The sequence below is a fragment of the Arachis duranensis genome, chromosome 6 (genome assembly GCF_000817695.3).
Source record: "Arachis duranensis cultivar V14167 chromosome 6, aradu.V14167.gnm2.J7QH, whole genome shotgun sequence".
Classification (NCBI taxonomy): domain Eukaryota; kingdom Viridiplantae; phylum Streptophyta; class Magnoliopsida; order Fabales; family Fabaceae; genus Arachis; species Arachis duranensis.
The window spans coordinates 61,919,974-61,925,834 of record NC_029777.3 but is presented as its reverse complement, the minus strand read 5'-3'; the positions used below and the strand labels follow the sequence as shown (position 1 = coordinate 61,925,834).

The following is a 5,861-nucleotide window of genomic DNA, read 5'->3' as shown; positions in this document are numbered from 1 at the left end:
AACTATGAAAAGTGAATTATGAAAGCATGTTGAGTCTCTGCATGTTCCCTGACTTTAATCTGTGTTTCTGGGCCGAAAAATGGGTTGAAATGCGGCCCAGAATCTCTGCCAACGACTTTTGTAATTCTGCAGATCGCGTACGTCACGCGGCCGCGTCGTCCACGCATTCGCGTCATTCGTGCAGCTTCCAGTCCGTGCGGCCGCGTCAGACACGCGAATGCATCACTCTGATTTCTTCCATTTCACGCGGTCTCGTGAGCCATGCGACCGCGTGACTTCTCACTGGCCATCTCTTCAATTCCTTGTGTTCCTTCCATTTTTGCACGCTTCCTCTTCATTCTCTAAGCCATTCCTGCCCTATGAAGCCTGAAATACTTAACACACAGATCAAGGCATCGAATGGTAATAGGAGAGGATTAAGATAAGATAAATTAAGACCAAAGAAGCGTGTTTTCAATTATAGAACTAAACTAGGAAGGAATTGTAAAATCATGCAAATCTTATGAATAAGTGGGTGAAAAGCTTGATAAAACCACTTAATTAAATGCAATATAAACCATAAAATAGTGGTTTATCACATATCTTTTTCAAAATCAAATCTTTTTAATTTCTTTTTCAATCATATCTTCTCAATCATATCTTCTCAATCACATCTTTTTCAAAATAATTTTCAATCATATCTTTTTGATTGCTAATTTCAAAATCTTTTTCAAAACCACCTAACCACTTTCTCACTTTTAATTTTTGAAAACCATCAACCACTTTTTCAAAATTCTTTTTGATTATTTTAAATTTTTATTTTTTAGTTTTATTTAAAAATTTGTTTTCGAAAATTCCCCCCTCTCAGCTCCTTCTATTTAAGGACTAACATTTCTCCTCAATTAGCATTTCGAACTCTATCCTCCGTTATATGTTCGAAATCTTCTCTATCTACCTCATCCCTCTATTCCTATTTTCCTCTGACATCTCAAGGAATCTCTATACTGTGACATAGAGGATTCTATACTTTCTTGTTCTCTTCTCTTTCATATGAGCAGGAACAAGGACAAAGGTATTCTTGTTGAAGCTGATCCTGAACCTGAAAGGACCTTGAAGAGGAAGCTAAGAGCAGCTAAAGCACAACACTCTGAAGAGGACCTGACAGAAATTTTCGAAAAGGAAGCAAACAAAATAGTCATGGCTGAACCCAACAACAACAATGCAAGGAAGGTGCTTGGTGACTTTACTACACCAACTCCCGACTTCTATGAGAGAAGCATCTCTATTCCTGCCATTGGAGTAAACAACTTTGAGCTTAAGCCTCAATTAGTTTCGCTGATGCAACAGAATTTCAAGTCTCATGGACTTCCATTGGAAGATCCTCATCAGTTCTTGGCTGAATTTTTGCAAATCTGTGACACTGTTAAGACCAATGGAGTTGATCCCGAGGTCTACAAACTTACGCTTTTCCCTTTTACTGTAAGAGATAGAGCTTGTATATGGTTGAACTCACAACCTAGAGACAGCTTGAACTCTTGGGAAAAACTGATCAATGCCTTCTTAGCTAAATTCTTTCCACCTCAAAAGATGAGTAAGCTTAGAGTGGAAGTTCAAACCTTGAAACAGAAGGAAGGTGAATCCCTCTATGAAGCTTGGGAAAGATACAAGCAATTGATCAGAAGGTGTCCTTCTGACATGCTTTTAAAATGGAGCATCATAGGTATGTTCTATGATGGTCTGTCTGAGTTATCCAAGATGTCATTGGACCATTCTGTAGGCAAATCTATTCATCTGAAAAAAACACCTACAGAAGCCCAGGAACTCATTGAAATAGTCGCAAATAACCTGTTCATGTACACTTTTGAAAGAAATCCTGTGAACAATGGGACAACTCCGAAGAAAGGAGTTCTTGAGATTGATACTCTGAATGCCATATTGGCTCAAAACAAATTATTGACTCAGCAAGTCAATATGATTTCTCAGAATCTGACTGGATTGCAAGCTGCATCCAGCAGTAATAAAGAAACATCTTTTGAAGAAGAAGCTTACGATCCTGAGAACCCTGCAATGGAAGAGGTGAATTATATGGGAGAACCCTATGGAAACACCTGTAATCCTTCATGGAGAAATCATCTAAATCTCTCATGGAAGGACCAACAGAAGTGTTAACAAGGCTTCAACAACAATAGTGGTGGAAGAAATAGGTTTAGCAATAGCAAGCCTTTTCCATCATCTTCTCAGCAACAGACAGAGAACTCTGAGCAGAGACGTTCTGGCCTAGCAACGATAGTCTCTGATCTATCTAAGACCACACTAAATTTCATGAATGAAACAAGATCCTCCATTAGAAATTTGGAGGCACAAGTAGGTCAGCTGAGTAAAAAGGTTACTGAAACTCCTCCTAGCACTCTCTCAAGCAATACAGAAGAAAATCCCAAGAGAGAGTGCAAGACCAAAACCATGATGGAGAGAGTGAGGAGGACGTGATTCCCAGCGAGAAAAACCTCCTGGGATGTCCTTTGAACGAAAAGAAGTTCCCCTTTGAGGAACCAATGGAATCTGAGGCTTATACAGAGACCATAGAGATTCCATTGAACCTACTTCTGCCATTCATGAGCTCTGATGAGTAGTCTTCCTCTGAAGAGGATGAAGATATTACTGAAGAGCAAGTTGCTAAGTACCTTGGAGCAATCATGAAGCTGAATGCGAAGTTATTTGGTAATGAGACTTGGGAGGATGAACCCCCTTGCTCACCAATGAATTGAATGACTTGATTAGGCAGACATTACTTCAGAAGAAACCGGATCCTAGAAAATTCTTAATACCCTGTACCATAGGCACCATGACCTTTGAGAAGGTTCTGTGTGACCTGGCGACAGGCATAAACCTCATGCCACTCTCTGTAATGGAGAAACTGGGAATCTTTGAGGTACAAGCTACAAGAATCTCACTAGAGATGGCAGACAAATCCATGAAACAAGCTTATGGACTTGTAGAGGATGTTTTAATGAAGGTTGAGGGCCTTAACATCCCTACTGACTTCATAATCCTGGACATTGGGAAGAATAAGGATGAATCCATCATCCTTGGCAAACCCTTCCTAGCCACAGCAAAAGCTATGATTGATGTTGACAGAAGAGACTTGGTCCTTCAAGTGAATGAGGACTACCTTGTGTTGAAGGCTCAAGGATCTCCTTCTGTACACATGGAGAAGAAGCATGAAAAGCTTCTCTCAATACAGAGTCAAACAGAGCCCCCACATTCAAACTCTAAGTTTGGTGTTGAGAGGCCATCATCATGCTCTGAGTATCTGTGAGGCTCCATGAGAACTCACTGTCAAGCTATTGACACTAAAAAAGTGCTTGTTGGGAGGCAACCCAATTTTTACTTATCTATGTTGAATTTCTATTTTCCATTGTTATTTTTTCTTTAGGATGATGATCATGTGGAGTCACAAAAACAAAAGCAAAAATAAAAAATAGCATTGAAAATAGCACACCCTGGAGGATGAGCTTACTCGCGTTTAAACGCCAGTAAGGGTAGCAGAATAGGCATTAAACGCCCAGTCTGGCACCATTCTGGGCGTTTAACACCAGAAAAGGGCACCAAGCTGGCGTGAAACGCCAGAAAGAGAAGAAAAGTTGGCGTTAAACGCCAGAAATAGGCAGCATCTGGCGTTTAACGCCAGGATTGGCACTCAAAGGGGCGTTTACACGCCAAAATGGTGCAGGGATGAGAAACCCTTGACACCCTAGGATCTGTGGATCCCATAGGATCCCCACCTACCTTAACTCACTCCTTCTCTTCTTCACACCCTTCCCAAATACCCCTCACCAATCACCTGAATTTCTCTTCCCCATCACCTCTTCACCAATCACCTTCACCCACTCTTCTCCAAAAACCCCACCTACCTCACCATTCAAATTCAAATCCTTTCCTCCCAAACCCAACCCCTAATACATGAACCCTACCCTCTCTTTCCACTCCTATATAAACCCCTCATCCATCCTTCAAATTCACACATCACAAACACTTCTTCTCCCCCTTGGCCGAACCACTCACAACTCTCCTACTCCTCTATTTCTTATTATTCTTTGTCCTTCTTTCTTTTTTTTGCTCGAGGACGAGCAAACCTTTTAAGTTTGGTGTGGAAAAAGCATTGCTTTTTGTGTTTTCATAACCATTTATGGCACCTAAGGCCGGAGAAACCTCTAAAAAGAGGAAAGGGAAGGCAAAAGCTTCTACCTCTTAGTCAAGGAAGATGGAGAGATTCATCTCAAAGGTCCATCAAGACCACTTCTATGAAGTTGTGGCCAAGAAGATGGTGATCTCTGAGGTCCCTTTCATGCTCAAAAGGAATGAGTATCTGGAGATCTGATATGAGATTCGAAAAAGAGGTTGGGAAGTTCTCACCAACCCCATTCAACAAGTTAGAATCTTAATGGTTCAAGAGTTCTATGTTAATGCATGGATCACCAAAAACCATGACCAAAGTGTGAACCCGAACCCAAAGAATTAGCTTATAATGGTTCGGGGGAAATACTTAGATTTCAGTCCGAAAAATGTAAGGTTGGCATTCAACTTGCCAATGATGCAAGGAGATGCACGCCCCTACACTAGAAGGGTCAACTTTGATCAAGGGATGGACCAAGTCCTCATGGACATATGTGTGGAAGGTGCTCAGTGGAAAAGAGACTCCAAAGGCAAGCCGGTTCAATTGAGAAGACATGACCTTAAACCCGTGGCTAGAGGATGGTTAGAATTCATCCAACGCTCCATCATTCCTAGTAGAAACCGATCCGAAGTGACTGTAGATCGAGCTATCATGATCCATAATATCATGATTGGAGAGGAAGTAGAAGTTTATGAGGTCATATCTCTAAAACTCTACAAAGTGGCTGACAAAACCTCCACCTTGGCAATGTTAGCCTTTCCTCATCTCATATGACACATATGCAATTTAGCTGGAGTTGTCATAGGAGAAGACATCCTCATTGAAGAGGACAAGCCCATCACTAAAAAGAGGATGGAGCAAATAAGAGAGCTCACTCATGGACCTCAACAAGAGCATGAGGAAGTCCCTCATCAAGAAATCCCTAAGATGCCTCAAGGGATTCATTTTCCTCCACACAACTATTGGGAGCAACTCAACACTTTTTTGGGAGATTTGAGTTCCAATTTGGAGGAACTAAGGATGGAGCACCAAGAGCACTCCATTTTTCTCCATGAAATTAGAGAGGATCAAATATCCATGAGGGAAGAGCAACAAAGGCAAGGAAGAGACATAGAGGAGCTTAAGCGTTCCATTGGATCTTCAAGAGGAAGAACTAGCCGCCATCACTAAGGTGGACCCATTCTTTGATTTCCTTGTTCTTATCTGGTGCACGAAATTGTGATCAATACTTTTCACAAATCAAATAATCCCCGGTAATGAATCCAAAAACTTGGTGTTCAATACCATGGCATAAACACAACTTCGCACAACTAACCAGCAAGTGTACTGGGTCGTCCAAGTAATAAACCTTACGCGAGTAAGGGTCGATCCCACAGAGATTGTTGGTATGAAGCAAGCTATGGTTACCTTGTAAATCTTAGTCAGGCAACTCAAATGGGTATGGTGATAAACGCATAAAACATAAAGATAAGGATAGAGATACTTATGTAATTCATTGGTAGGAATTTCAGACAAGCGTATGAAGATGCTGGTCCCTTCCGTCTCTCTGCTTTCCTACTGTCTTCATCCAATCCTTCCTACTCCTTTCCATGGCAAGCTTAAGCAAGGGTTTCACCGTTGTCAGTGGCTACCTCCCATCCTCTCAGTGGAAATGTTCAACGCACCCTGTCACGGCACGGCTATTCAGCTGTCGGTTCTCGATCATGTC

At 41.5% G+C, this 5,861-nt stretch overlaps 1 non-coding gene across 1 annotated transcript; it reads right to left on the bottom strand.

Annotated features, from left to right (window-relative positions):
* Positions 1-1,572: 1,572 nt before the first annotated feature.
* On the bottom strand, positions 1,573-1,680 carry LOC127740414 (small nucleolar RNA R71). Its single transcript, XR_008001091.1, has one exon. It is a non-coding gene; the product is annotated as a small nucleolar RNA R71 (small nucleolar RNA).
* Between the last annotated feature and the right edge of the window lie 4,181 nt (positions 1,681-5,861).